The sequence below is a fragment of the Bufo bufo genome, chromosome 1, assembly GCF_905171765.1.
Source record: "Bufo bufo chromosome 1, aBufBuf1.1, whole genome shotgun sequence".
Classification (NCBI taxonomy): Eukaryota; Metazoa; Chordata; class Amphibia; order Anura; family Bufonidae; genus Bufo; species Bufo bufo.
In genome coordinates this window covers 304,897,768-304,909,669 of record NC_053389.1, presented here as the reverse complement: position 1 = coordinate 304,909,669, position 11,902 = coordinate 304,897,768, and the positions used below count along the sequence as shown (strand labels likewise).

General features: G+C 41.1%; 1 protein-coding gene across 7 annotated transcripts in view; it reads left to right on the top strand.

Annotated features, from left to right (window-relative positions):
* PCDH1 (protocadherin 1) overlaps positions 1-11,902 on the top strand; it is a 206,625-nt gene that overhangs the window by 193,936 nt on the left and 787 nt on the right. For 6 of the 7 annotated variants that reach the window (XM_040441072.1, XM_040441021.1, XM_040441055.1 and 3 more), the window contains one exon: positions 31-3,146. The exons of the other annotated variant lie outside the window; for it this stretch is intronic. The gene's annotated coding sequence lies outside the window, so the exon portion shown is untranslated. Of the gene's footprint in view, positions 1-30; positions 3,147-11,902 lie in introns of those variants that run through there. 7 annotated transcript variants of the gene reach the window in all.

Genomic DNA, 11,902 nt, shown 5'->3' with positions numbered 1-11,902 from the left:
TTATTGGCAGCCATCAGCTTACAGCCTGAGTTTTGATAGTAATGAAAAATATTTAAGCATTTGAGTTAATGGGAAGTACAGTAGGACCATTTAGACTTTGACACAGTTGTACATCACAACTTTTCTACTATAGATTTACACAATCTGGAAAGACAGGATGTTTAAACAAGCAAAAGTTGACAGTCACATTTATGTTGAATGTTTTTCTAATTTTTCTTCTAGTGGATCTCCTTGTACACAAAGGAAGTAGCCATTTTTCAGGTGTCAATCCAGTTACAAGCTGTTCAATGCTGCTACTTAAAGAGCATCTGTCAGCATGATCAACCCTATTAAACCAGGCATACAGCCTGATAGGGTTGATCATAGAGATTAAATATGGTGCCCTTATTATGACTCTCCATAGCCATATTACTGAGAGAACTGCATTTTTCTTTATATGCAGTTGACCTAACTGGAGAACCAAAGGGCTGCCCAGAGCCCTCACAGCACCAGTTTGTAACACCACCTTTACCTTCCCCTGGATTGACACTGCTAGTCTTCTAGTGCCTGCTAACCACCATTTCAGTATAATTTTACCTACTCTGTTGGCCAACTCTAAGAATATGAGGCTCAAAATAAGAGAAATTGCTATGGTGGCTCCTGTGGAGCATTTGTTAGGCATCATTGTAGGCTGTATTGGCATTACGTTGTGCCTTATGCTTCAGTGATGTCACTAATTTCTAGTAATTTGATACATTGAGTTTTATTGAGTGTCTCTAAAATGGCTGCTGCCTTTGTGTGTTTCTAGACATTTTACAAATTAAAATGGTCCACTAAAAACAATCCAGACTTAACCAACTTTCTTTTGCTCATGTTCCTTAAACCAACATCATAAGCACCTCGGGGCTGCATTTCATTCTCCATCTCTCAGCAGCTATCTATAAAAATCTAATTTCTCCTTCCTACATCACCATTCAGAAATCCTTAACTTTTACTTAAAAATTGCTCCTCTTTTCTAGCTGTTGTTTATATCTATTTCGCCATAAGCCTGGTAGAAAAATGGAAGATAGACCGTTTTGCTCTGCAAGAGGGTTGACTGCGTCAGAGCTGTGCTATGCTCCCACATGACCTAATGACATCTGTAATGCACATCTGTCTAGATAGGTTCTTAATTATCCACTCCTCCACCCCATTCACTTGCTATTGAATTCCTCACCTCCTCTCACCTCTGCGTTCTCTACATTACACTTCATGACATACGTAGCTCTTGCATGTATTATTGTCACTGCATTTTTAATGTGGGCTGAGAACTTGTTTGCGGAGAGTCTATTTTTGTGGTGCAGTCATTCTTCACCTTTTATGCACAATGTGTAGAGCAAGGTTGGACAGCTCAGGTGTCTGACACATTCAGACACATTATAATAAGATAGCTGTCAAAAAACAAACATTGCTTGGCCAAATAACTAGTACACTTGTTAATGTCTTCCTTGCGAGAAGAAACTTTGAATTGGTGGCATGCAGAGCTTGATGGGCCATTTTAGTTTGTATACTATATGGTAACACTGCAGTCCTCATCACAAAAGGCCTTCTGTTTCCTTGCCAGAAAAGTACATCACAGATTTCCTGTGAGGTCGGACATTACTAGGTATAACAATTGCCTATTGTAAGAAAATGGATATTTATATTTTTATGCTGTGTTGTTATTTGAACTATAATTGAGGTCTTGCCACTACACTTTTGCCAAGTAAAAGAGCAAAAGTAGAGTTTGAACTGTAGTGTGATGGGTGGTAGATTACCTGGCTTACTTTAGCTATAAAATTGGTGGCCACCTCCAACATTTGCATGTCATAAAAGCCATTTTAATCATGTTCATGGCACTTGCAAGGTATCGGGGATAGGGTTTTAGTGTTGATTCTATGAACTAGGTAAATTTAACCCTATATTTCATAAATACATTATGGTTCCTTTGTTTGGTCTTCTAAGATCAAAGTATTCTGTACATGGACCTTCGTTCTGGGTCTGCCTGCAATGAAAAGATTTGGATTAAAGCTGCACCAACTTTTTTTTGGGTTTACTAGATATATACAAAAAAGGAGCTAGGACACAATCAGTGCTGTAATTCAGTATCTCAGTACCTCATATGTATAATGCACAGTTCTAATCGACTTTGCTTCACAAATTTTTGGAAACTGTGACACTGTGTGTCAGAAATTTAAACTACTTCTAATTGGGCATAATGAATCCCCTATTTTATATGTCATGTTAGTTATATGACCCTATTTTCTTAAATCATATGTGCAATATAAGGACAGATTATGTGCCCTATCAAAAAGACATTCTTGCATTTAAGCTTGCACTATGATGCAACAAAAATTTTTTCTGAGGACAAAAACCGAAGGTTAGAATTCGAACACGATGGAAAAATTGTGTCTCCACTGGCTACATTTGGCAGAGTAGTCTGATACGGAATGCTTTTGTGAAAAATAAAAAAATAAAAAATAAAAAAAAATGAAAAGGTGTATAAAAGAGAAATAATCAAAAGCCTGTTTTTAGATTTTTAGTGTTGATTCTTTTTGCCTCCTGATCTATTGAGGTATTGGCAATGTCCACCAATGGAAAGGGGCTAACACAAAAAATTTAATTTACCTGCTTGTGATGCTGCCTTGTTTTGTACAGTTTTATGTACATGAAAGTGTTGCTTTTTAATATAAACCTTTAAAGAAATCTATATATATATAATTAAAAAAAAATCCCACACAAAAAAAACCTTGACTTAAAATATTATGGAAAAGTATGTAACTATTTTTAAGATGGGTAAATTAATATGTATAATCAGACGCTATCGTTGAAGTTTTCTCGATTTCTTAGTATTTGATGTATTTTCCCAAGTTATCCTGAACCTTGACCTTTCTCTCTGGGAATTTTTTTCTATCTTCTCCTTGTTTTAATTTCACATTTTCTTAATTTATACTTTTTGCCACTCCCCCACTTCCTATTTTTTTTATTAACCCTGTGAGCACAATCATTTTTTTATTACTTTTTGTTGTTTCCTGTTTTAATTTTTTTCAGCATGGCAAGAATAAAACAAATTTGTGGTCTGTCTATTACCGTTTTTACTTTTCAGATACATGAAAATCTTTGTTCTGTTTGCGGAGCTGTCAAATAAAGAATTCCATTGTAATTATACTCATAGTGCCTCATAATGATTCAAATAGTATGTGTCAATCTCTTGTGTACCTGTGGTGATTTTACGTTGGTACTCTTGGTCAACTGTCAGTGAATTGGAAAATATATTTTTTGCTAGCAGAAGGACCCGGCTTCGCACGGGTATATTTCATCTATTTCATTTAATGTTTGTGTGTGTCGTTAAAAGAATATCAACAGTATCCCCCATAACAGTGACATATACAGATACAGTACCCCGCCCCCTTAGCAGTGATCACCACAGCCCCCCACCTCTTATTACTGACCCCCAACAGTGCCCCGCCTCCTTAAAATGGGACCTCCACAGCAGCCCACCCCATTAAATTTGACCTTCATAGCAGCCTGCACCTTTAACAGTGAGTTCCATAGCACCCCACCCCCTTGAAAGTGACCTCCACAGGGGCACACCCCCCTTAACAGTGACCTCTACAGCACCCGTCCCTTAACACTGACCATAGGTTACAGTCCCCTTAACTGTGACCTCCAGCTTTCACAGTCTCCTCCTTCCTTAACAGTGCCCACCACTTTAACAATGACCTCCACAGCGGCCTGCCCCCTTAACAGTAACATCCACAGCGTGTACAGTACCACGTGTCCTTAACAGTGATTTTCACAATAACCTGCCCCCTTAACAGTGACCTCCACAGCAGCTGCCCCTTTAATAGTGACCTCCACAGTTCCCCACCCCCTTAACAGTGACCTCCACAGCACTCGCCCTTTTAACAGTGACCTCCACAGCGGCCGGACCTTAATTTGTGACCTCCACAGTAACCCATCTCGTAAACAGTGATTTATACAATAACCCGCCCACCTCCACAGAGCTCCGTTCACCTAAACTGTGACCTCCACAACACCCCACCCCCTTAACAGTGACATCTACAGCACTCCGCCCCTTAACACTAACCTCCATAACAGATCGTCCCCTAAACACTGACCATCACAGCATCCCTCCCCCTTAAGTGACCTTCACAGTGGCCCACCCCTTTAACACTGACCTACATAGCGGACCATCCCCTTAACTGTGACCTCCACAGCAGCCTGCCCCCTTAACTGTGACTTCCACAGCACTCCGCTTCCTTAAGTGTCATCCACAGTGCCCTGTCCCTTTAAAGCTGACCTACAGCAGTGAAGAAAAATGGCTGGGTTGTTATGGAAACCTGGTGTAAAACTGTGTGTTTGTGGAGACTAAGGCCCTGCGAGCTTCTATTGGATGATAAGGGTCATGTGACCATGTGTATGGCAGTTGGGATATGAGTGAGAGGTCCCCAGGCTTCTATTGGCTAATGTATGTCATGTGATGGTGCCATATTTACATTTTTTGGGGGGAATATCTCAGGAATGGTAGGTGCTAGAGAGCTAAGTCCCTGTCTGGACACCTTATGTACCTGTGTGACAAATTTCGTGATTGTAAATGCGACGGTGCGTATTCCTTTAGCGGACGGACATACATACATACACTCTGCTTTATTTATTAGATTACAGAATAATTTTTCAGTGCAGCTTTAAATGCTGACGAGAGAAAAGTAGGAGTGGGGGTCTGGCAGTAGCAAATAAAAAGTAATCTTTACATATGACAGCTAATAGTCCTAGATCATGGTGACTTGCTGTGGAATATGTTAGAGGATCTTTCATGGTTTTGTATTTGAGATAAATATCTTTACTTGCAGGGTACCCCCCGCTGATTCTGCCACCCTGCCTGATTTTTTTAAATATCGCTCCTGGGCCCCTCTGTGCCCCCTCAGTTTTCCCGCTCAGTGTGCTAATACTGAGCATCGGTACAGTTAGGAGGAGACGCAAGGGTTTTTCAGTGGGTGTCGCCTTCTCCCTGGCTGTGCCGCACTCCAATCACAGTGGAGAGCGTCACAGCCAGGAAGAAGGTGAGTTTTTATTTTATTTTTATTTTTCTCCCCCCTCCTTGGCTGTGACGCTCTCTGCTGTGATTGGATCGCGGCACAGCCAAGGAGAAGGAGACGCCCATTTTGAAACCCTGGCATCTCTTCCTCCCTGTACCGATGCTCAGTATTGGCATACTGAGCAGGGAAAACTGAGGGGGCACAGCAGGGCGCAGGAGAGATATTTTGATAAATCAGGCAGGGTGGCAGCATCAGCACCCCACAAGTAAAGGTATTTATCTCAATTAATACAAAACCTTGAAAGGTCCTCTAACATATTCCCTTTAACGACCGGTTCTATAAAAATATCACATGATCTACTCCTCAAAATAAAAAAATATATAACTTTCAGAAAATGGCAATGCAAAAACAGGATTTTTCTTTGCAAAATGCTTTGTGTAAAAGTAGAAAAACATGTAAAAAAAATATATCTTTCTCTCTAAAATACACTGCTCAAAAAAAATAAAGGGAACTCAAAAACAACACATCCTAGATCTGAGTTAATTAAATATTCTTCTGAAATACTTTGTTCTTTACATAGTTGAATGTGCTGACAAGAAAATCACACAAAAAAAAATGGAAATCAAATTTTTCAACCCATGGAGGTCTGGATTTGGAGTCGCACTCAAAATTAAAGTGGAAAAACACACTACAGGCTGATCCAACTTTGATGTAATGTCCTTAAAACAAGTCAAAATGAGGCTCAGTAGTGTGTGTGGCCTCCACGTGCCTGTATGACCTCCCTACAACGCCTGTGCATGCTCCTGATGAGGTGGCAGACGGTCTCCTGAGGGATCTCCTCCCAGACCTGGACTAAAGCATCTGCCAACTCCTGGACAGTCTGTGGTGCAACGTGACATTGGTGGGTAGAGCGAGACATGATGTCCCAGATGTGCTCAATTGGATTCAGGTCTGGGGAACGGGCAGGCCAGTCCATAGCATCAATGCCTTCGTCTTGCAGGAACTGCTGACACACTCCAGCTACATGAGGTCTAGCATTGTCTTGCATTAGGAGGAACCCAGGGCCAACCGCACCAGCATATGGTCTCACAAGGGGTCTGAGGATCTCATCTCGGTACCTAATGTCAGTCAGGCTACCTCTGGCGAGCACATGGAGGGCTGTGCGGCCCTCCAAAGAAATGCCACCCCATACCATTACTGACCCAATGCCAAACTGGTCATGCTGGAGGATGTTGCAGGCAGCAGAACGTTCTCCACGGCGTCTCCAGACTCTGTCACATGTGCTCAGTGTGAACCTGCTTTCATCTGTGAAGAGCACAGGGTGCCAGTGGCGAATTTGCCAATCTTGGTGTTCTCTGGCAAATGCCAAACGTCCTGCAAGGTGTTGGGCTGTAAGCACAACCCCCACCTGTGGAAGTCGGGCCCTCATATCACCCTCATGGAGTCTGTTTCTGACCGTTTGAGCAGACGCATGCACATTTGTGGCCTGCTGGTGGTCATTTTGCAGGGCTCTGGCAGTGCTCCTCCTGTGTGCTCTTCCTGTTCCTCCTCCTTGCACAAAGGCGGAGGTAGCGGTCCTGCTGCTGGGTTGTTGCCCTCCTACGGCCTCCTCCACGTCTCCTGATGTACTGGCCTGTCTCCTGGTAGCGCCTCCATGCTCTGGACACTACGCTGACAGACATAGCAAACCACCTTGCCACAGCTCGCATTGATGTGCCATCCTGGATAAGCTGCATTACCTGAGTCACTTGTGTGGGTTGTAGACTGCTACCACTAGAGTGAAAGCACCGCCAGCATTCAAAAGTGACCAAAACATCAGCCAGGAAGCATAGGAACTGAGAAGTGGTCTGTGGTCACCACCTGCAGAACCACTCCTTTATTGGGGGTGTCTTGCTAATTGCCTATAATTTCCACCTGTTGTCTCTCCCATTTGCACAACAGCATGTGAAATTGATTGTCACTCAGTGTTGCTTCCTAAGTGGACAGTTTGATTTCACCGAAGTGTGATTGACTTGGAGTTACATTGTGTTGTTTAAGTGTTTTCTTTATTTTTTTGAGCAGTGTGTGTGTATATATATATATTTATATACACATCTGTATAATCGTACTAACCAGCAGGATAAAGATAATGCTATCTACACTGTACAATGTAATAAATACAAAGGAAAATGTCTCTGGTTATCTTACGGTGAATCCTCGGCGCTGCAAGCCGCAAATAGTGACGTGGGTTTTTGTCACTTATCCAATCAAAAAAGAGACTGCGCTGCCAAAAGAATATTACTTTTCTTTTCCTCTCTTTTACAAACTTCTCTCCTCGGATTTAAAGGGAAAAAACTGGGTTTTCACCAGGTTCACAAGGAGTTAACAGAACATCAAATACAGTTCATTTTGAGCTTTGTTGCTTTCTGCCTATCCCATAATTATTTCCTTTATAAAGATAGTTTCTATTTGCAGCAGTCTGGCGTGGCAATGGGGGCGAAATTCACCCCCAGCCTTGCAAATCTGTTCATGACTATGTGGGAAAGAGAGACAATTAACCCCATCCTGGAGAAAAATACTGAAAGAGGAACCCTGACCGTATGATGTCGTTATATCGACGACTGCCTGCTCATATGGGAGGGCAGTAAAGAGGGTTTGGAAGATTTCCTTAAAGAAATCAACAAGAACAATTACAATTTAAAATTCACGAGTTATGTGAATGCCACCTCGGTGGATTTTCTAGATCTCACGATTTATGTAGAAGCGGATCAGATGAAAACTAAAACCTTCTTAAAATCCACCGATGTGAACACGTATATAGGGTTGGATAGTTGCCACCATGAGGTATGGTTAAAAAACGTCCCGAAAAGTCAGTTCCAGGGAGTATATAAAAACTGTATAGATCTGGAGAAATATAGGGAACAGAGTGAAGTCATTGAGAGGTTTTTAGAAAAAGGTTATGATGAAAGTTTTTTAGAGGAGTGCAAAATGGAGATGGGTAATAAGGATAAGAAAAAAGAAAAAAATGGCCCAAAGAAAGATTTTAGATATACCTTCTTTACACAATACAATACAAAATTGGCTATAATAAAGAATATGATTCAGAGAAATTGGAAAATTCTCAAACATGATCCTATTATAGGAAAATAAATACTAAACAAACCTTCCATTGTTTTTAAAAAGGCACCAAATTTGTCCAACAGCCTTGTGCATAGTGGGAACTTTGCAACAAAAAAACAACAGAAAAATTTGCAGAGAAATGGGAAATTCACATGGTGTGGTTTTTGCGCACCTTGCAGGAACCGCAACCAAAAAGACCGGGAAAAAATAATGGAGACTATACAAATTAAAGATAAAAAAGTAACCGTAAAAATAAAAGGGCAACTTACATGTAATAGTGTGGGGGTGATCTATATGCTGGAGTGCTCTTGTGGCCTCCAATATATAGGAAGGACCACCCACAGCTTGAAGACCCGTGTGCAAGAGCATATTTATAACATTAAAAAAGCTCTAGTAACAATGTTTCTTTGCACTACAAATTATGTCACCAAAAAGAACCCAAAGGGTTAAAATATATGGGAATTGAATTGGTGGACAAGTCGGCTCGAGGTGGAGATTATATAACTAAAATTAACAAAAGAGAAGTAAATTGGATGTAAGGTTTGTCTTTTTGCTGATGACACAAAGATATGTAACAGGGTTGATGTTCCTGGAGGGAAACGCCAAATGGAAAAGGATTTAGGAAAACTAGAAGAATGGTCAGAACTCTGGAAACTGAAATTTAATGTGGATAAGTGCAAGATAATGCACCTGGGGCGTAAAAACCCAAGGGCAGAATATAGAATATTTGACACAGTCCTGACCTCAGTATCTGAGGAAAGGGATTTAGGAGTAATTATTTCAGAAGACTTAAAGGTGGGAAGACAATGTAATAGAGCAGCACGAAATGCCAGCAGAATGCTTGGATGTATAGGGAGAGGTATAAGCAGTAGAAAGAGTGAAGTGCTTATGCCGCTGTACAGAACACTGGTGAGACCTCACTTGGAGTATTGTGCGCAGTACTGGAGGCCATATCTCCAGAAGGATATAGATACTCTAGAGAGAGTTCAGAGAAGAGCTACTAAACTAGTACATGGATTGCAGGATAAAACTTACCAGGAAAGGTTAAAGGACCTTAATATGTATAGCTTGGAAGAAAGAAGAGACAGAGGGGATATGATAGAAACTTTTAAATACATAAAGGGAATCAACTCGGTAAAGGAAGAGAGCATATTTAAAAGAAGAAAAACTACCACAAGAGGACACAGTTTTAAATTAGAGGGGCAAAGGTTTAAAAGTAATATAAGGAAGTATTACTTTACTGAGAGAGTAGTGGATGCATGGAATAGCCTTCCTGCAGAAGTGGTAGCTGCAAATACAGTGAAGGGGTTTAAGCATGCATGGGATAGGCATAAGGCCATCCTTCATATAAGATAGGGCCGGGGGCTATCCATAGTATTCAGTATATTGGGCAGACTAGATGGGCCAAATGGTTCTTATCTGCCGACACATTCTATGTTTCTATGTTTCTATGAAAATAAATACTAAACAAACCTTCCATTGTTTTTAAAAAGGCACCAAATTTGTCCAACAGCCTTGTGCATAGTGGGAACTTTGCAACAAAAAAACAACAGAAAAATTTGCAGAGAAATGGGAAATTCACATGGTGTGGTTTTTGCGCACCTTGCAGGAACCGCAACCAAAAAGACCGGGAAAAAATAATGGAGACTATACAAATTAAAGATAAAAAAGTAACCGTAAAAATAAAAGGGCAACTTACATGTAATAGTGTGGGGGTGATCTATATGCTGGAGTGCCCTTGTGGCCTCCAATATATAGGAAGGACCACCCACAGCTTGAAGACCCGTGTGCAAGAGCATATTTATAACATTAAAAAAGCTCTAGTAACAATGTTTCTTTGCACTACAAACTATGTCACCAAAAAGAACCCAAAGGGTTAAAATATATGGGAATTGAATTGGTGGACAAGTCGGCTCGAGGTGGAGATTATATAACTAAAATTAACAAAAGAGAAGTAAATTGGATGTATTGTCTAAATACTATCCATCCGAGAGGCCTTAATGTAGAATGTGATGTTAAAGGGGTTATCCCATCATAATGATCACCGTTAATGATTTGACAGTGATCATTTTTGTAAATATACTTGATTAACAAATTCCCACCGTTTAGGATAAAATTCATCCCCACTTATTGTTGTGACTCTGTCTCCCCTGGTTACGGCCACCGCTCTTCTCCAGAATCCCGATGGCTGCGCTTGCGCAGAAGACTCCTTCTTTTCTCCCGGCCGGGCCGCTTGCTGTCCTGAACGCGCACGCTGCAGCGCATGCGCGGCGGTGACTTCTTTCCGGACAGAATAGTACAGAGCTCTGTACTATACTGGACAGAAATAAGTCACCATGGCGCATGTGCGGCGGCGTGCGCGTTCAGTCCAGCGCGCGGCCGGGAGAAGACTTCAATCAAGATGAAGCCTGCCCCCAGCCAGAATCCAGGAAGTGAACGGCGAGGTGGCAGCAGGTAAGTATAAAAAAAGCGAAGTGGGATAACCCCTTTAATTCGTGTATAGTCTAGGGTGAGAAATGATTATGTTTGCCTCAGGTCTGAACAACGACTGAGATGCCGGTGCGATTTTTGTAACCTTGTGAATTGAATGAACAGTAGTAAATGAAAAAAGAAAAGGTACTATAGACTCATGCGCAGGACTGGTTTAGGAAATTATGGTTTTAGTAGGTTTTATAGAACATGCTCATATTTTATTTGTTTTATATGGGGAGTGAAGTTTTGTATGGGGGTGGGGTTAGTTTTGGCTTTGCAGTTTTTGGCTTTGCAATCAGAGCTCCTGAAGAAGCGTTGTAGCGAAACCCGGGTCGGGCTTCTGTGCAGGCTGATCTGAATGCTTGTTATATTTTTAATTTTGTGAGTATAATAAATAAATTTTTATAATCGCACACCTAAAGTGCTTCACTATCCTCCGCGTTTCTCTGGTTTATGAGGAAACGGGGACCTATGAGAAGATCAAGGAATACCAAAGAAAGTGTTTTCTGAAGCCTATGGAGATGTGGGGACACAAGTGGTGATGAATACGCACACTGTGAATAGAATCTTGTGAGTATATTATCTCCTTGCGTTTGTAAAACACTGGCAGTACTTCACCATATAAAGTTTCTATTTGCACCCTGCAGGCACTTGTAGATGTGAGGAGGATTTTGTTACATCTTGTGAACCTGGTGAAAACCCAGTTTTTTCCCTTTAAATCCGAGGAGAGAAGTTTGTAAAAGAGAGGAAAAGAAAAGTAATATTCTTTTGGCAGCCAGTTTCTTTTTTGATTGAACTGTACAATGTAATGTTATGTACACTGCAATAACGAAGCACAAAGAGCAATGACAGAATTGCTTCATTCCTTTATCCTGCTAACCAAAAAGCTAAATAAAAAGTGATCAAAAAGTTGTATGTGCCCCAGTATAAAACCAATGATGATGACAACTCATCCCACAAAAAATAAGTCCTCACATGGAGAAAAATTTATGGTTGTCAGAAAATAGCTGTACTGGTACTCCAGAGACTTTTCAATACCAACATGGTGCCCGTAAACCAATCCATCAAAATCTGTGCTTCCAAAGCCATATGGCACTCCTTCCCTTCTGAGTCTTGTGGCGTGCCCCTACACCAGTCTGTGACCACATGGGGTGTTGCCGAGTTCAGGAAGAAATGGGTAACAAATTATGAGGTATTATGAGCTTTTTCTCTAAAACAGATGACGCATGAATGGAATATTTGCATGTCTTCTGTGTTTTGTACCCACTTCTGCTTTTGGCTACCAAATCACAAGC